This window comes from Amphiura filiformis, chromosome 19, assembly GCF_039555335.1.
Source record: "Amphiura filiformis chromosome 19, Afil_fr2py, whole genome shotgun sequence".
In the NCBI taxonomy this organism is placed as follows: Eukaryota; Metazoa; Echinodermata; class Ophiuroidea; order Amphilepidida; family Amphiuridae; genus Amphiura; species Amphiura filiformis.
The window spans coordinates 8806109-8827632 of NC_092646.1; the positions used below are offsets into that span (position 1 = coordinate 8806109).

A 21524-nucleotide genomic window follows, 5' to 3' on the forward strand; every position below is an offset into this window, starting at 1 on the left:
TTGACCTTTCATATTGAAGATATGGATTTTTTTCCCAAAAAGACCTAATTTTTTTTTGGTGTTTTGGGAAAAAAATCCATATCTTCAATACTGAAAAGGTCAAAATTTTCAATTGATCGTCAGCTTTTCATCCCACCTACATACACTTTAAGTATAAATCATCAGATTTATTAAGTTTACTTCAAGTACTGTTAAATATCAAATTTTAATGATTTGCCATAAAATGTGTATTAAATTGCGAATTTCAAAAAATCAAAATTATTTGATATCAGAATGACATTCTTCGTATTCAGAATGCAATTCGATATGTCTGATGTACTCTGATGTCCCAAAATAAATACTGTCCAAACGTTCATACCCCAGCCCTTAAACGCTCATTTTAGATCCCTTAAATCAAATCAATGCTTTGCTCTCTTTAAGAACAAATTAAATTAAAAAATATCAGTTGATAATTAACATTCCACATAAATAATTTTAAGAAATTGACATAGAAGATAGAATAATAACTGTAAACTATTTTTTAAAGCAAAAATTAAGTTACCGTCATATAAACTCCCCTTTTTCTAAAATGAACAAAACTTCTTTACAACTTCACATCTTTTATTACAATTACTGCTAACGCGTTCGAGTATTCTGCACTGCGTCTCTAAGCGATACATACGCGCACCTCTATGAGCGTGTTACGCGGTATCAACATAGTGGCGTACGCAGCACATTGAAAGTGGGGGGGGCAGGTTGTTCAGTTCCCTGAATGGAGTCTGATTATAGGAGCAAATTTTGATGTTTTAACGTTTTTTCCCCTGAATTTTGATGTTTTTAACATTTTTCCTCCAAATGATCAACAAAAGTGGGTGAAAATGGCCCCCCCCCCCCTCTGCGTACGCCACTGTATCAACACTCATGATGACGTGGGGTGGTCTACGGCCTGATAGACGACACCCAAAATCATGCGATTGTCCAATCAGATTATGTGTCTACGTAATAGACCACTTCCACTGACTAAGAATCTTAGTTCATGCACATGTATTACACAAACACATTATAACGCACGCTTAGTGAGGATCAACAGATTCAAAAATGCTTCTGGTTAAATTTCAAAGCAGTTTTTAAACAGAAATCATGTTGGGATTGCTTACTGAATTTAAATCATGAGGACTTGCTTGAATATCAAAGTGCTAATTAAATCCTTAATACAATTTTAGGCAAATTTTGATTTGGTTAGACCATCTTAATTAAATCGTGTCTCAAAGCTGCCGCGCGCATGAGCAAAATCGTGCATGTAGACCTCTTTGAAAATCAAGAAATTCATTTTTATTTATCTCTTTTTATTTTTATTTTTTATTTATAAGCGAAAACGAAACTCAAAATTTGTTTTTGGGTTCAAGTTTTTGATTTTTTCGCAAACTTTGTCAAGTTAGCTCAATCGATAAGGCGTTTGACTATGGTGCGAGAGGTTGCGGGTTCGAACCCTGGTGGTGCCTAGTATGCTCTCGTGAAAAAATTGAGTTAGCTTGAAATTCCCCTGGACAAGGAACTCACTGCTAATTTGTCTTGTTGTAACCCGTACGAAACTCGGGGAGCTGATCCTGGTTGCGATGGTTATTTGTGGTATGTCTAGGGTGTGCGCTCTTGAAGCAGCAAAGTCCCTGATTTGTTGTTTAATGGTTTCATGGAATGATGTGGGGCCATAGTGATCAGCACAACCTGTAAAGTGTGCTGAGGCTTGTGGATCAACGTCTAGGCGTTGTGCCTATGCGTAGCGCACTATAAATCATTGCGCTTTTTTTTTTTTTTTTTCTTTTTTTTAAGATGTCAATGCTTGTAATGCACTGCACTCTTCGGGCTCATGCACAAGACGCATGAACATCTCAGTATGTGTGCATTAATATTTGTTTATACAATTTCATTTTCAACAAGTGATGACATTTAGAGTATAATTATTATTACCGTAACCACACAGGTATAAGCCCACCTTCGACTATAAGCTCGCCCCTATGTTTCAAAACATTCTGGTAACAAGGGTGCACTCGGGAATAAGCCCAGTTGTAATCAGGGTTCGATTTAACTTGTGTTGTGGAGCAAAATGCTCCCCATTTTGGACAACCTGCTACACAAATTTCAGCTTGTATAGCAATATTTTACAATGTAAACATATACTAATATTATAAGAACATCGCCTAAATAAGGTTTTCGCTAAAAATTGCCAAAGTAAATCGAACCCTGGTTGTAATTTTGACTAAGTTCTTTCAAAAATCAAATCGCTTTTCTCTCACATTAAGAACAAATAAAACTAAAGAATATCAGAATACCATACTTATAAAAGATTGACATAGATGATGGAAATTACTGGTACACTGGGTGTTTATAAATGGGGATGATTTTCTCAAAAAAAGTTGAGATTTTTAAACCACTGGAAAGCTCTGGCTACATAATGTTTTATGTATCAAATATGTCTTGCAGATTAAAGGAGTATTTCGTGATCCTAGCATCCTCTTTTTATGACATTTTTCAGTAGATATCTACAAAAAACGCTTATTCCCAAAAATGTCAATTGATTCCAATTTTGCGTTTGCGAGTTATGCATGATTATGCATGATAGACAATATTAATGCATTGTAATTATACCAGAATGAAATTCAAATTTCATCTCAAACCACAAAAAGTGATGTTAGGATCAGAAATGCATCTTTAAACAGCCAAAACAGACAGTGGGGTTTATTTCACTTTACGTCATTATTTCTGCTTTAAGTGGACAGAAATCCTTCCTGGCAGTTATTACTAAAATTGAGAAATTGTACAAACTAATGCACTTGTACTGAGTTGTTGAAGCGTCTAATGCACTCCCCCCACCCTTCGGGACTTGTGCATTAGACGCATCAACATCTCAGTACAAGTGCATTATCTCCCAACAAGTGATACGCATGTATAACCTATATTTACATAAATTGTTCATTATGGCTTTAACTGTTGTGTTGTTCTAAGGGTAATTTAAAGCCATATTATTATAAGTTTAATTTAAACTTGCTCTTTTATCTAAAACAATGAATATGGCAAAATGGCAATGTAATTATTACGCATAACTAAATTTATAATCAAGTTTTTACCAGGCTATAATCTCGACATTTGAGTATAAACCAGCCCTTTTTTAGGTGAATTTTTTAATTGATGGAGAGGGGGGCCTGAACTTGAATTAAAAAAATATTCTGTTTCCAATATGTATGCAAAGTTATAATTTGTGTTCTTGTTATATTCAAATGATTTCAAAAAGCACGGAATTTGTATCCATCTTGAAATCTTTGTTTCTTTGGATTTTTTTACAATTCCTGGAAATTTTAAAAAAAATGGGGGTGGGATTTACACAAAGTTGGGGCTATACTCGTGTCAGTAGGGTAATTATTAGAGGTTAATGACTGCGCATCAGTTGTTTTGAGGGCATTGTGAAATAAATATCTAAACATTGCTCTGGCATCCACTACTCAAAATATTGGCCAGTCCATCCATTAGATTAGCATATTGGATAGGCAAAAGACAAAATCCTATCTTTTATTCTCTAAATATAATTTTAACTGTATCTTTTGTTTTCCCTGTAAAAAATCATATAGCCCATTAGGGAAATACCACTAGCAACCAATCACAATAGCGTGCAATCATGCAATGTCCAAATATGGCGGTCAGCGCCCGCGTACATTGTTCAAATGCATAACACGTCTCGTAATGCGGTCATTGTTAAGCATATTTTTTAGCTACGTCACAAGAAGCGGTCATTATACTTTTCAATAACCTGCATTTGCGTCCGCGTATTCTTAAGTTGTATCTGTGATTGGATTAAACACACTGTGTATATTAATGAGGCTATGAATAATTAATTATCCCCAAACTGAAGAATTTTAATCACTCTGTGAATATAAATGAGCATAAAGTTGCTCATGAGCATAAAGTTGCAAGTTGGTATTTTCATGACGTCAAGATGTTGCGTTGGAGTTCTTTGTTTCGCAGGTACCTGTTCATGCCAATATTATGTCTCTATGTCCTTTGTTAGAGAGTGCACAATGGACCATTCACAATGGACAAACTACTGGAGCTTACTGGTTTGTACAAGTGTGCGGCAAACAAAGAACATCAACTCAACAGCTAAGATGCCTTGAAACTACCAACTTGCAACTTTATTCTCATTTTGTGGTAGTAGGTCTTACATGCGACCATCCACCACACTTTCTTTCTTTCTTGTACTTCCTATTGCAGCTCATTTGAGCTATACTGGAAGTCCTCTGAAACTTAGAGGAGGTGAATACAGATATCAGAACCGGGGATGGTCCCCCTTCTCTTTTCGAATAGCTCTGACACTTAACGTGCACAGGATTTGACTCTTCCTGTACACGGGACCACCAGCTTTACGTGACTTTCCGAACCACGAGACACCGTTCATACACTACATATATCTGCATGTGCTACGTAGTATATGGGGGGCGAGAAGGAATTCCACAAGTATATTCTACTGCTTTGAAGCAGAGACTGCTTCACACTTTCAGAGAAAATATCTCTGATACACTAACCTCACAGTAACTGAACATAATTGCAGGATTCCCGACCTTATAGGAACATTTTGGGATAGGTTAATGAATTCTCACCAAAGGCAAGCCCAAGGCTCGAACCCACGCAGATCGTATTATCCCGGCCGACGGCTCAGCGCCTTAGACCGCTCGACCATCTCGCCCCACACACTTCTTGTCCAATTGGCCTCCTCAATTTTGTTCTATTTCATTTAAAATGTATGTAAAATCATAATGTATCATTTGCCTTGGTTCAATTTTATAACATTTTTAGTGATAAATTTGTTTGAAAAACATCAAAAATCACAAGTCTTTGTTGCTCGTGTATGAAATAGGTTTTAATAAAAGTGTGGCACTCTTTGCTCGAGAAATTCTATGAAATAATGCACTTGTACCTTCGGGGCTTGTGCATTAGATGCATAAACATCTCAATACACATGCATTATTTTATACAATTTCAATCCCAAAAGCTGATACACATTTATTTTAAACCTTTATGCAGAGTTATGGTTGGTTGAACTTTGTACTTTTATACACAATCTAATAGGACTTTCATACACATCCCAAGAGATACGTTTTACACTGAAACCCAAAATCACATTTGCCAACTTTAATAGTTGAGGTTTGTTGTGGACCTTCACATATTAGTCTAGTCTCAGTTAATTGACCTGGCTTCTGCATCTTGTATGCGGGATCTCACATGGCAACTGTCAACACTGCCAGCAGTAGTCTTCACTCTTCAAATTGAAGTCCTGTTTTATAAGACAAGTTTTTTCTGCATCATATTCCCTGTAAGAAACAAGAGGATCAACAAAGTTGGTATCACACTCCCATATAGAACTCAATCCTCAATTTTACTTGGTCTTTTTTTTTTTTTTCACCATTTGTTGTTATATCACTCATGCATAAATTCTAGACAGTTCATTGGTTGATTACCATTTATCATTTTTACTATCACCCTCTCTGTGTGATAGTCTATACTATCATAGTGCTCTGCCGTAGTTCGCCTGTCCCAAGCCGTGCGCTGACTCTTGGACTCGCCGATTTAGTTAAGGGGTGGACCCCAAAATGTGAAGTATATCACGGAAAAACATGGTGTTATGTTGCTGAAAAAATGTATTTCCTACCTTAAATAGTATTTTAGTAATAGAATTTATGCATGAGTGATATAAAACAAATATTAACTATCTTAAATCGTGTAATGGTCGAAATATAATCACTCGGTGAAAGATGTATTGTTCCATTCCACGAGCCGGAAGTGGAATGGAATAATCCATCTTTTACCTCGTGATTATATTTCGACCATCACACTCATAGACAGTTAATATTTGTATACTATCAGCTTCAGTAAGACTAAGAAGTTTAAACAAGTGGTTAAACATTTGCACAGTTGGTCACTTCAGCTTATAAACTTTCATAATCCATATATGTACCTTGTTAAAAAAGTTACTTGTTTTTAAAACAAAACATATTATAATCCAATGGTTGGTACTGCATGTAATGGTCTGTGCCTAGGGATCTGTGTTCACCTATGTTTGATCTGCAGAGGGTCACAAATTGAATGCCTGAATTCAAAAGTCCAGGGAAAGTGATTATGAGAAAACTAAAAAACAAATATGTATCATATATGCTGGGTATAGGCCATGCTGGATTTCACATGCTCAATAGACGCAAGTAGAGGGTGGATTTGGTTTCAACTTTTATACATACCATATTTCGTCAAATAAACGCCCCCGGGGGGCGTTACATTTCCCCAAGGGGGGCGTTTATTAGAGGTCATTTTTAGCACGACAATTCCCGTTAAAATCATAAGGTAAGCTTAAAAGTCACGCTAAAATGACGAACTATATGACCTTTTGACACTGACTTTTGGTTCACTTCCGAGTTTCGGATGCAGATTATTGACGCTATTATCAACCATGTGAGCAACTTGGTAAGCTTACTACACAAGATAGGATGGAAATATCAGAATTTTTGAAACATCTTGGTTGAAAAAAGTGGTGGGGGCGTTTATTTGAGGGGGGGCGACTATTCGACGAAATACGGTATGGTAGGCCTATGTAAAGCAACAATTTCACATGCTTAACTCAATTTTGCCGAAGTATGGACTTTGGTGGGTTTTGTATGAATATACAGCTGGTATAGTGCTGAGGAAAGCATTCAAAGTATGGACAACTATATTTGTCCATGTAGATCTTGTTGAGTTTGACCAGAAAAACAAAATATTTGATGCCCTAAATACTTGACAAAGTTACTGTTAGTGGACCAAAGAATGGGAAAAGGGCTATATTGGCACCGGATTTCTTAGAATGAGTGATATCATCTCACTTTAATTCCATGTATAGCATGCATTCTAAATGTATGAGTGAAACCAACTTTAATCTTCATGAATTGTATTCGAATATTTTATGCACAGAAAAGGACTTAATTTAAGTGCTGCCAACATTAGGAACAGCCTTTCTACTACTGATATATAAAATTGTAATTGTGAATCCATGAGTCTATCTCAATTTAAGCATTGGATTCTTCCTTCATAAATTTGTTTATTCCATCTGCATGTGGTAAATGGTAAATAAATGCACATTTCTGACCACAAAATTAGCATAAAATTCAAGTTGGTAGTTTCGAAACGTCCTGGCTGCTGCGCTGGTGTTCTTTGTTTCTCATGCACCTGTTCATACAAATATATAGTATGCGTATTATGTCTTTGTGGGGTCACTATAGAAAGTTCATAATACTGACATGTACAGTTGCACATCAAAAAATGAACATCAAATCAGCAGCCATGATGTCTAAAAATTACTACCTTGCGGCTTTAAGCTCATTATCGTGGTAGTAGATCATATTTGGTCTAATTTTGTGATAGCGGGCATTCGTGATCCACAGCCTCATCCCCCACTTTTCTCAAAAAAAGGAGATTTTTATATCACTGGAAACCTCTGGCTACATAATGTTTATGTACAAAATATTTCTTGCAGATTAATTCGTTTAGCAAAGATATCGTGAAATTTGAATTTCGTTCTGGTGCACCAGAAATTACAACGTGTTGTGTATGGAACAGTGTAATACACATAATCATGCATAACTCACAAACGCAAAATCGGAATCAACTGAAATTTTGGGAATAGGCTTTTTTCGTGGATGTACTGAAAAATGTCATAAAAAGAGGATGCTAGGATCACGAAATACTCCTTTAAATGATTCAAAGAAATTGAAGCTGTATGAGATTGAATGAAAAAATTTGATCAATTTGAAATTATTGTTACTGTTTCAAATAAATATTTAGAACAATTAAGTAGTAATGTATGGAGAATTGTTATTTTGTAATTATATTAAAGAGTTAAAAAAATTATAGATTTTTGTCCTTGTTTAGGTTCTTTATGTGTGGATAGAATTTAACTTGATTGAAGTTTGGTATACTTAGAATTAAGATTTTTATTTGAATGAAGTGTTTTTAGCTGGTGTCATGCATCTATCATCTCATAAGTGACCTGCTGCAACAAAACCCAGAAATAGTCGCCAGACAGGTTGTTAGAGTTATAGGCCTTTAAAGCCTTAATGTACGATTTTTTTAAATTTTTAGATTTTTCTTTTTTTCTTTCAAAATGATTATATACAATCATTATGAAAGTTCGAAATACATTTGGATGTGTAAAACATTGGGAATTTACAAAGAAACAACATCATAAACTTCACCTCTATCACTCGAAATATCTCGACTACTTGGATTAGGACGGCATGAAAAGTGCGGCCTCAGAATTAGGTTTTAGGGCAGAGTTTGGTTGCCCTCCACATGTGGAGGGAGCGCAACCAAACTGGCATCGTAGGAGAATACGATTCGCGAGTCGTTTCGACTTATTATCATAATCTAAAAATTATGATAATAAACTCATCCCAAAAAGAAAGTATCCAGTTTGATTTTGGTTCATAAGTCACAGATGGGGTCTTAAATCAAGACCTACCAAAAGTATGTTACAGATAAATTTATTCCACACAGTTTGATACCTCATTTGTCCAAATCGATGCAGAATTGATGACACAGTGACCTTTTAAATGCAACGACCTCAATTTTAAAAGTTGCAGTAATTCATAATTGATGTGGTTTTCCTGCTTCTCAAGATTCGTCATAAAGGTACACAATAACAGAGACGAACTAAGACTGTTTGACTTCACTTCATGTGTTCTATGGAATACAGATACTCTTTTGCCCTTCACTCTTCAGATGCAATATCTGGTATGTCCTCCTGCTGCATCAATGACTGTCAGACATCTTCGGCGGATGCTCTCAGTGAGACGTGAGTCTGACGCGCCCTTGATTTTTCGCTGCCCATAACTGAGTAGCAGGACCAAATCAATAGGAATTACTGCAACTTTTAAATTGAGGTGATTGCATTCAAATGGTCACTCGCCATCAATTCTGCATTGATTTGAACAAATGAGGTATCAAACTGTGCGGAAAAAATTTATATATAACATACTTTTAGTAGGTTTTGATTTAAGGCCACATCTGTGACTTATGGAATAAAATCAAACTGGATACTTTCTTTTTGGGATGAGTTTATATGTCGGACCAACAGAAAATCATCCCGTTTTACTACAAATAGGGCAAATTTGACAGTTTGCTCATAGATTCAAGTTGGAACATGTGTAAGTATTACAAATATGACTGCCCCACAAAGTTTTAGTTCTTTTGATGGAAATTTTTAAAACCTTAACGGGAACCCTGGGTCGAACGAACTTACTGAATTGAAAAATTATGTACATGCAGAATCATCATTTATGCATATTGCCTTGAAAATCATAAAAAGCGATTACTTATTATTGTTATTTCAAAACCACAAAATGTTTTATCTGCCTTTTAACCCAGAAATTTATGAAATTCATTTCTTACCATAAAGCAACGAGACCTTTGATGTTTTCATAGCAGCATATTGTTAGTCTCAACCTTGGAACTGATGTTAACATTTGCAGAGTTGACATTTGATGGGCTACCTGTGATGAGGCCGTTTTGCTCTCCTTCCCTCTTCTGCTGAATTTTGGAATATCTAAAGGAAAAATCACATCAAAATTGTAATGAAATATAGCATGTCCCCCTGCATAATTTCAAACAGGATATGACAGTCTCACCAACAATCTACCATACACACACATTGTTAATTTGCTTTCAACATTTCATTGATAATGATATCTTCAGAGAAGTGTAAGTCTTCGGTGTAGCATTTTTGTAGACATTATTGTAGAATGGACTTGCAGCAACGCAACATTACACATGTTAGGTTTAGGAATGTCCACATACATGTAGGCACACTTATCAGATTTGTCATCAAGCAGCCCACTTGTTCAATTCATTGTCTGCATCACATGCTGTCGTACAATGTATCTCAAAAAGCTGCCTAGTGTGATATTTATTATCTTTGTATTTTATATTCTCAGCATGCTTCTAAGTTCTATCTTCTATGAATGGACATGAAACTGTAATAATATTATGATAATACATGTACCCCAAAATTAATATATATGTGACACGATCTGGTCCATGGGGCCAAAGGTGGCAAATTTGAAATTGAGATAAAAGCAAAAATATGGAGTAAAAAACATTAAAACACATAACAGAATACACATCACAAAGCTTCAGATCTTTAGAACCAAGTATGCTAGACCTTTGGTGTTTTCAGTATATGATAGCCTATTGTTTGTATAACGTAATAGTACCGTAACTCAATTTTCAAAAATGTCTCCTTTGTCCCGCATGTTAACTTTACAGTGTATCTCAACACAATTAGATGACATTAATAAAAATATCACACAAGGTAGCATTTTTAGATACGACAGTATGTGATGCAGATGCCGAATTGTTCTAGAGAGACAGTGGTTTCATCATGGATGATGATGTTCATGTCATCAATGTATTTCAACACCATGATTGGTGTTGGGCCCATTGGTGCATCCACAAGCGCCACATTTCTTATCATGATGAGATATTCTAATGAAGTTCCTTGGGACAAACCTCGTAAGGGAATTCAGGATGAAGAATTTCCCTAGTAACAGACGCACTGAGATCGTTCGGTGCGAAAGTGCCATACCTGTCTATAACTGTTATAAATTATCAAGGAGTTTGACGAGATATTGTTTTTAATGTTCCTTTACAATTGCCATATTGGATCGCTTTGATTTTATACACTTCCATAAATAAAGTTCTCTGCGAGCCAAACAAAATGGTCTGTCGAGATGAGTTTCAATTTATCCCATGATACAGGTATCATCTTGGGAATTAGGACAACGGCAGCCTTATTGTAATGAAATTACAAAGAAACTCCCTTGTTATAAGATTGCATTGGTTAAAATGTCTGCAAGAGCAAAGTTATAAAATGCAATTAATATGATCAAATTACAAGGAATTCTCCATCTAAATATACTGCTTTACCTCACTTGATTTTGCTTTTGGGTTGTTCAAAAGCTTATGTGACTGCCCCACAAAGTTTTAGTTCTTTTGATGGAAATTGGTAATACTTCAGATTTATGTTTTGTGGATTGCTCATTGGCGACCACCTTAAAGTCACTTGGATCCATACCTTGTGGAGGTGCTTTGTCTAATGTAGCTTGGTTTTACTCATATTGGCTATGACACAAATTTGTTGATACTACTTTGGCTGGTTTTGCACACTTCTTGGGGTAGAATTCTCCAATTAGTAATTTCTCATAATATTCTTCAGATTTCAATTTATATCTTATCCATTCCCAGTATTGTTCTTTTCTACCCCATTTACTTCTCTATTTCATTGCTTGCATTACCTGCCAGGCCACCTGCATCTACACTGTACAAATGTTACACTCTTCCTTATCTGCAAAAAAAGAAGCACAGATGTGATCATCATAAACCCATCTCATTTTTTAGATATCTGATTAGTCTTTAAAAAAAAGCTTTATTCATCATCAAAATACCGTAACAAAATTGAATACCTAAGAACAAGGGCCCAACTCAACTTTTTTACAAAAATGAGTTAGACCTAGCATTTTATTGCCAGCAGACTGTTCTTCCTTGTGTGTGAAAGGGGCCAAATTCACTCTCTAAATAGTCTCTAAATAGTCTTACAACTATAATACAAGTACATTTAATCATGGTTTTCATGGAAGAAAATTTGGGTCTTTCTTCCACAAATATTGGGATAAAGGGGAGTTTTATTTATCCATGAAATCTGATTTTCAATACAATAATCTTTCTTGTTAATTATGCTTCAACTTGTGCAATTAATAGTTAATTAAAAAAAGTATGTAGCTATTTATAATACATCTGCTTTTGGAACTGGCACTTGCAGTATATTAGTGGAAGAAGGGCCCAACTCTGGCTCGTATTAAATTAACCTGTACTGTTGCCATGAAAACATCATATATCATTTCACATGTATGTAATAATGTATATGGTCATGTGTTAAATGTCACCTGTACATGATAACATTATGCATCAAAAACTTTTTCAAATATTAAGTTTGTTCATCATATAACTCAAATATAGTTTTGATGGTTTTGGGCCCTTCTTCAACCCAGGTATTCAATTGATGAAGTTGTTATGAGCATAATCATTTGGTCCGTGTTTACAAATGTAGGCCACAATTGTCCTAATAATTTTGGTTCATTAAGGTATTAAATTTGTAATTTTGTATAATCATTTTAGTAATGGGGCAGCATGAAAGTTTTGAAAATTTGCTCCCCTGTCTTGGTGCCCATGATATGCCCCTATTATGGACCAAATGATTTAGTGTTTTAAAAGTATCTTACCTATTTCTGTGACATCAGGAACACATGTTTATGATTCTGGCCTTGTTAAATTCTAGTGCAAGAAAAGACACATGGAAATTGTGAGAATGATTTGAATTATTATGACTGATTATGAGAAATTTACACAAGCAGCATTTACCATGAGTACATAACAGAATCAGGGGTTGTCAAAATACAAACTGTTTTTAGCTATCTTCATTATCAATGGAAATCCCAACAAACATAAAACGTTTTAAAAATGTTTTTAAGGGATTACATTTTGGGGTGTTTTGATCAAACGTTTTAATAACATTATAAATGTCAGATTATAAAAGGTTTGATTTATTATTACTGATTATATGAGAAATGGTACACAAGTATTTCAATGGACTACATGTATAATAATGTAAATAAGAAGTCCACTACAAAACCATTATTTAGAGGTTTCTGCGCATTGGTTATTTGGAGGGCATTGTGAAAAATCTAAACATTTTGCATTTGGAACGAGGGATATTCGAGGTCCAAAGCAAAATGCTTTGATGCCGAGAAACGGCCGGCCCTTTGTTTTTTAAACATTTGGGTCTCTGGTGCCCCTAGCCTTGAACATCTAGGGCCAAAATGGGCAAAAGGCACATCTACAATTTAGGGCTCATACATGTGCCACGTGATCTTTGACCTCTGGGGTCGAGATGGGCAAAAGGCACATCTACGGGGTAAGGCCCATAAGTGTACCACATATGGGCCCTGGGGCCCTTGTAGTTTTAGCGCTAGCCTTGACAGAATGGTGTGTTTGATAGAAGGAGATGAAAAAGAAACCACAGGATGGGAAGATACCCTGCATGCTCTGCATGCGGGTATAATATGCAAGAATTTGAAACTAAATTGGCGTTTTGATTAGTGTCGTAGACATGTTGGAAGTTGCATATAGTAGGGCCTACAATCCTGTCTGATATGGTGGATATTGATTTTAACAAAGCCTTGATATCAATGACAGATCAAATTATGATGAGGTCAAAACATAATATGGAAACAACTTTTTTATTAGACACCCAATATAACTTGCGAAGAAATCTTTATGTTCGGTACATATAGGTTTAGAGACATTAAAGATAGAAACTCAAAATAAATTCTGGTACCGTATGATACTCTATCATCCTGGTTGCAGGTTATTTGTGCTTTCAATAATCAGGATTTGGACTAACTCGATTGCTAGGCAATATCTCTAGTGGAATAATAAAATTATCATTGGTTGTAAACCGGTCCATTATAAGAGTTCAAAAGGTATTCTAGTGATAAACATCTACTTGATGGTAGCTTTAAAACATATGATTCTTTTTTGCAAACATATGATATTCATATCAATTTCATAGAATATTAGAGAATCACATATCGTCAGCCTGCTATGCTAATTGGCGAAGTCATTTTTTGTAATTGTGAGAACAAATAACAAAATGTGGTTCAATCATGCATCAGTTACATAATCACCTCAATTATTTGTGAATAAATATGTTTAAATGCATGCTTGAACCATATTTTGTACATGTACTTTGTTCTCAAAATTACAAAAAATGACTTAGGCAAAAAGCGTAGCAGGCTGGCGATATATATAATAAGATGGTTTTAAACTCAGGAATAAACTGAGAAAGCAAGATGGTTTTGTAAATACAAATGTAATGGACCTGTTTTAGATGTCAAATATAAAGGGATGTAGAATATTTTATGATTAATTGGAATCCGGGGTTAGTTGATGAAACATTGAGATTTTCTTTTTTATATTAGCTATAGATTGTAAGACACAGAGTTGTGCTATATTTATAAGACACATAGCTGTACGCTTAAATGGATCAAATCAATTATTGATTGTTTAATGAAAATTGTATGTGGGATTTATCAATTTTGTGATAAATTTTACAACTACCCCGTCCCCAATCTCCTTTTTTGTGAGGGGGAACATTCTTTATCAAATTAATTTGGAACATTGTATTCAAAAGAAATTGCATGAGTTATATTACTACTTGCATGTAATTTATCAAGACTCTGGGTCAAATAACTTTTAAGTAGAAATTGCAGCATCCATGCATGTAGACTGTTTGCCAATGGGGCAAATTGCCTGCCCTGCAGCTGAAGCTAAGTGTATTTTCATCTCTAATTTTTACGTACAAATATTGTATAAAATTAACATAATTTACGTTTTCAAACATTTTTATCTTGTCGGAGATTGGCTGGTTGCATTTCAATGCTGTGAGTGTGTTTTACTCATGTGTTTTAGTGTTCATATTTGATATGTATCATATATATCTGTCTATGTAAAATTGATGTGAATAAACTGACTGATTTAATAAAATAATGGCCCATAATATATGCATGCATACAAATGTGCAAATTTAATGTATGATGTACATGTATATATTCAAAATTTAATGTATGACAAAATTGGGTCATTCCTATTTAATAGTTAATACATGCACTTATTGTAATAAATTATATAAATTGTAATTTTTAATTATTCAATGTACAGTCAAATAATTCCAATGGTGAGAGCAATTTTTATGTGCCAGAAATAAACTTTGATCACATTTCCAGAAGAGTACAGGAGATTGTAGTTTGTGATTCTTTTAAATTGTCTAAAATTATTAATGTTGAAACACATTAATTATGTCATGAGTTTAATTATAGTACGGTACCTTGGGATAGTCCGTACACAGTGTCATTGCCCGATCGACATGAAGGTAGGTTGAATCCACTAGTTTTGTCAGTTTTTGATTTCAATATGCAGGGATGGTTTTCAATCCCCAGATTGAAGATTATCACATGTGGTCTTCAGACACATGCATTAAAGTGCAAGCCTTACAATTGTTTTTTATAGAACCAAAAATTTAAAAAAGGATTTAGGCGCTAGCATCCCAAAAGCAACCTTTTTAAAAAAATTTTTATGCTTTTTCAATTTTGGCGCCCTTTTTTCTTTGCTAATTCGTTTTGCCGCCCCCTTCATTTTTGCCGCCCCTTCGTTTTGCCGCCCCCTACTTTGACCCCGGGGGGCTGGTGCCCCCAAAGCACCCCCAAAATATGCGCATGCTACCTATCATCAGCATCACTTGTTGGTAGTGAAATTATACAAAATAATGCACACATAGAGATGCTGATGAGAGTCTGCACGAGCCCTGCAGGGGAGTACAAGTGCATTATCAAATACAATTTCCAGAGGAACAAGTGAGCCTTAATGATTAAGGGGGTACTACTACACCCATTTCATTTTTTTGCATTTTGTGACGAAAATAATAACACTTTGGTACAAAAAGTTATGTATACATATTATATAGGGGTAAGGAATCCAGTTACTACACTGGAATTTCAGTGACTCAAGACAAGCGGTTCATTATTTATGATTAAAAAAAGTACCGCTAGAATGTACCTCATTTCTTAATGAACCCCTTGTCTTGAATCACTCAAATTTTAGTGAATTGGATTCCTTGCCCCTATCTATAATACATAACTTTTGTTGCCAGTTGTGAGAAAAAGGCAAAATTAATCAAAAAATTTATCAGGGGGTGTAGTACCACCTTAAGTAGTCAGTAATTGTTTTAGTTGTACAAATTCAACATTCAAAGCTGTCAACACATCATACGCTCTCTAGATTTGAAAAAGTAACCAGTAGTTTTGACATGCTGACATGTGAATTTTCACATAGGCCCTATTGGTACACTCCCGCATCCGCCTGCTCCACATCCACCTGCTCCTCCACCCCTGGGATTTCTCATTTAAACTGATGTGATTTTTTGACTGAATAATGTATAATTATATGCTTCAGAAGACTGAATGAGTATAAAATTAAGCTTAAAATGAGGTATCAACCTCTGCTGTAGGATATGGTTACCGCAAGCCAATCAAAGTTGTATCGCAATTTTAAGAAAAGTGTAATCCCTCCAGGCTCCACCCTTTTTGCACACCCAACTTATGACATATGTGTGGGAAATACAACCAATACAAAATGCAACAGAAGAGGCTTTTCAATTCCATACAGTGAACAATAAACAAGAAATGGAATCCAATGTTAACAAATATCCCGGGCATATATCTGCACAAGCGACTGATAGCCTACCTTTAGTATTGATGCTTTCAGGCTTTAAATGATAGCAAGAAATGGAAATCGCCCAAAGGAAAGATTTAAATCATGAAATTGATCGCCACATCTTATGGATTCACATTATCCTCCGGCGGAAATGTCAAACTGCCAATTACAACGTCTACTAGTGGACTGGTTTTTAAATCCACTCAAAACTAATCAAAGTTCTGTAAACTACAATTTTATTGGAGAAATTAAAAGAAGAAATACTAAATATTGCTTAATTTCAATGATGCTTATTACCGATCGAGTCGCCTTGATGGTGTATTTCCGATCATTTTACAACGTGGTTGAAAAATATTTCCAAGACGCGAGTATCGCCATTAGGCATGGCCCGGTAACCTGGATAAAATTTAACCAATCAATCAATCACCCAATCCTAGTTCACCTGAGTGATCACATGGTTTGCCGAATGAATGAAATCGGTGTCGGAACAAGGATTGTTACTTGTAAACAAATCTTTTCGCCGGCACGTTTCAAGAAATTAAATTTATGATCTTTTGATAATTAGTTAGGGATCGTTTTATTTTAACCTCTGGCATGATGTGGGTTAAGGGGGTACTACACCCATGTGGTAAATTTGTGACTATTTTTGCATTTTTCTCAAAAAATAATAACACACTGGTAACAAAAGTTTCCAATTACTACATTGAAATTTCAGTGACTCAAGACAAGCGGTTCAGTATATATGATTGGAAATGAGGTACATCCTAGCGGTACCTTATAAATAACGAACCGCTTGTCGTGGGTCACTGAAATTTCAGTGTAGTAATTGGATTCCTTGCCCCTATAATATACATAACTTTTGTTACCACTGTGTTATTAGTTTTTGAGAAAAATGCAAAAATATACACAAATTTATCGAGGGGTGTAGTACCCCCTTAAAGACAAGCCACTCTGTGTTCTCATTTTGCAACTAAAATAGTACATACATATCGAATGTATGGAGCCGGTATATAAACCATAAGCAGGCCTGGAAAAAATGTGGGAAATGGGAGCTCCATCCTGGGAAATTTGGAAGTTTGGAGGGAAATTAAGGTCCTTAAACAAAGAAAAACATAAGAATTTGGAGACAAATTAGTCTTTTTGAAGGGAAATTTTGATCATCTTCCAGAGAAATTTTCATTTTTTCCAGCCCTGACCATATACGTCGAACAACTGAATACATGCACAACGTGTGGACCAATATATTTTTGTAAACATTTTAGGCCTATAACAAAATGTATATTTTGTACAATTGTACAACTATCGTTTCTACCCTATGACCTATAAAAGTTACCTGTTATCAAAGTGTCCGCAAAAAACTGGTCATCGCAAGTATCTTTGATGCTAAAAACTAAGGATATTCACGCAGGGACAGGCCGAAAACCTTACCTCGATCGTAAAATCCAGCCCATGTATGTCATAAATAATTCAATATCATTGTGTAAATGTTAGTGATTGTGTCCATGTATTGTTATTGCACCTGCGGGAGCAGTTGTCATGCTGAATTTATACTCGATCGCTGGATCAACACATGAATTCGCCTCTTGAAAACCACTAACGAGGTTGTTAAGCATTGAGCACGCTGACTGGCTTAGCAATTAGTTTTGTTAACCAATCAGGTTAGACGTACTTTACTGGCGGGTCACATTAACTTACATGTATACCATATAAGGCAGTCGCGTTCATTGATTGGCTTATGATTTTTCAACCAATCACAAAACGGGTTATAAATACAATGTAAATAAGGCGCCCGTTGGACATTTTGCACACGTCCATGATGACGTCATGCCTCAGTGCCACGAGGTAGCCGGAGGCTTCGCTTTTCTGCGAAAGCGAGCGAGTGGTATAAAGTAAGTTTCACAGAGGTCTGTGATTTAATGATTAATGAAGCATATCATAAAATCTCTGAGCACATCCACAGCGCATTTGACAGATAAAAATGACATTTGCAATTCTGAGCAACGGGATTCCACGAATTTGACATTATGTAAGTTATTCTACAGGATCGGTAATAACAGCTGGTCTGCTGTATTTGAAGTGCATATTGAAGTTTGTGACTTTGTGTATGTATGTTACAATGTATGTGCAATAGATATTACAGGAAGTTTAAATTTGGCACGCTTTCCTGCAATTTGTCTGTCGCTTCCGAAAATTATTTGGAGTTCTGGGCATGTCACACCGGAAGTGTGACGTGACCTCGCTGGGCATACCCTGACCATAAGGATTGTGAAAAGCCGTAACTCACACATACGATGGGTGTACTAAAATAGGCTTCCCATATAGCTTAAATTTGCGGGCCATGATGCTGGCCATCCATGTATTTGAAACATGGCGGATATACCAAGCACCCTCACTACATTCGGGTCTGTGAGGGTGCTCGACCAGGCATGACATGCGACCTTGTACATGGATCTATCATGTCTATGTCCAATATTTAGAATTCTTAGTCAGTGGGAGTGGTCTAGTTCGTAGACACGTTTCTGATTGGACAATCGAATGATTTCGGGTGCCGTCTATCAGGCCGTAGACGACCCCACTTCATCATGCGTTGTGATAATGCGTAGCTCGCGTGTAGGTGTGTGCGTATGTATCGCGCTGGATGCGTAGACTAGTGCGAATACGCCAACGCGCTGGCAGTACGCGCAACAGAATACGTGAAGTTGTAAACAAGTTTCGCTTCATTTTATAATGAGGGAGTTTTTATGGCGGTAACTTAGTTTTTGCTTTTAAAAATTGTTTACAGTTATTAAAATAATATTTAACTGATTAAGAATGAGAATAAAGATAGGAATTTTTATTTTGTTTCCTCTCACCTATGATAGGCGACAGGCAGGTCCAATATTTTTATCGTAGTGGATACTAGTTCTACTACTCAAAATATTGGACCTGCCTGTCGTCTATCACACGGTAGAGCCTAGGATAGGCAAAATAAAAATTCCTATCGTTTATTCTCTAAATAACTATAACATCCGGAACTTGTTGCGGGACGTACCCATTGACCAAAAATCAGAGTGTATGTCGGTTCCGCTGACACAAAAAATGTATGGTACATCGATCCTCAACAGCAGAAACCGAGTAATTTTAACATTTACATTGCAAGATAAAAAAAAAGATTCAGAGTAAATAATGAAACACATGTACCTCAAAAATTATTGTTTGACCAAATTCACCGAGACAAGGCCAAGCCTGCAGAATTCAACTACCAGTACCATCACCATCACTGACCATGTGACTCAACTCTCTTGCGCTAGTCTTTCGTTGAAATTCCGTCAAAATCGTTGAATTAAATCATGATTATTTCACATGTTCAGCTCAACTTACTAAGTTTGTTATTGTAGCCGTGTATCACACCTGTGTATTACTTTGTAGAAAATTTACATGGCTAAACATGCTGCAAAAAAAAGAAAAACAGCGCGTTTTTGTTTTTGTTTGTGCATTGGAATAACAGCCCGTCACCACATTATTTGAAGACGGGCTCTCTGAAGCTCTTGGTAATTAGCATAGCACGTGAGATGCATAAATTAATATTCATTATGTTATACTGCCGCTATTGTCAGAACACTTCCGGGTTTAATTCTTTAACGCAGGAAGAACATGCCTTTTGCCTAAAAACATGTGAATTTTAAATGACCTTTGACCTTAATTGAATCGCTGATTTCCAATCACCGGATGGAGATTATGAATAATTAATTATGTGACGTCATGACAACTTTTTTTTTTTTTTATTAAGGTTGATGAATTCATTTAGATCATGAGCCTAAATTGTTCTATAAAGTTAAAGTATAATATAGAATGGCAAAGACTTGATGAATCCACCTGTGAGGTCAATTTTAGCATATTTTGTTTGGGCAAGTAACAAAATATCCTCAAGTAAAATAACTGAAGTAGGCCTCCTAACCAGACAAGCAACTCCAAGCATAGACTGTCAGTAGAAGGGTCTATGTCCAAAGCAACAGCGTCTGAGGGGTGGTGCAATAATTATGTAAGGTAGACTGGGGTAAAATGGGACACATGGCCGGACACAGGGTAAGATGGGACAGTGATTTTCGGAAATACTTTTATACCTTAAAATAGTCAAATTTTGCCCATTTGTGCAACTAAAGAACTTTGATATAGGCCTAATGTATATTTATATTTCCAACCAATTAAAAAGTATTCTTCTTATAGCGCACCCGCATAGGTGACAAGAAAGATATGTATATTATAGGGGCAAGGACTACAACTATTGCACTGGAAATTTTATTTCAGCACAGACAACAGTTGTGGAGTTACAGTCAAAAACGAGGGAAAACTAATATTTGATCAATAGGCCTAAATCAATAACTACTTGCCTTGAGTTGCTGAATTTTCAGTGCAATAGTTGTAGTCTTTGCCCCTATACATTTCATACATGTCACCAATGCGCTATAATTTTTCAGAAAAATGCAAAAATAGGCACAAAATTGGCCAAGGGTGTAGTACGTTAAACTCGGGTCCCCAAAATCTTGCATGTAGGCCTACACGTGTAAAGGGGGGACAAAGATTGTTTGGCACATCAAAAGGGGTAAAGGTTTTTTGGCACGTCAAAAGGGGTGGGGCAAAGATTTTTGGCACGGCCAAAGGGGTGGGGCGATTTTGGTAGACTATTTTGAGAATCTACCACCCGGAGCATAATTATTGCACCACCCCTGAAGTAACCAAGACAAGCAAAGCAGAAACCAAAGGAACTGCAGTAACCAAGACCACAGCAAATGTTGGATTATTTTTCCGGGAAACGAAACAAAAAATTCTCAAGTAAAATGCTTTTTTATCAAGTTAATTTTTTTAAAGTAGATGTAAATTAACTTTTAACCACTTAGAGAAACTTTCATCAAAAATGGTTGAAAAAAAATGATTTTCGCTCAAATGTCAACCATTTTTGGTGAAGTAGGTCTATAGATCAAATTTGAAGAAAATTAAACCCCTGGTCCTACTCCCCTTGAAATACAGCAATTTGGGGGGATTAAAATATATCATAGTAATAGTATCAAGTGCAGTCAAGCATAGTTAATTCATTCATTTATTCAACTGGAGATAAAAAGTTCACTATTTTACTAGTTTCTTGGAAAAAAAAGAGCCAAAAACATGTAGGC

General features: G+C 35.8%; 1 long non-coding RNA gene across 1 annotated transcript; it reads right to left on the reverse strand.

Annotated features, from left to right (window-relative positions):
• Nucleotides 1-11346: 11346 nt before the first annotated feature.
• On the reverse strand, nt 11347-19835 carry LOC140141066 (uncharacterized). The gene is made up of 3 exons (XR_011857349.1): nt 19555-19835; nt 12327-12378; nt 11347-11392 (listed from the first exon to the last, which is right to left on the reverse strand). It is a non-coding gene; the product is annotated as an uncharacterized lncRNA (long non-coding RNA).
• Nucleotides 19836-21524: the final 1689 nt, after the last annotated feature.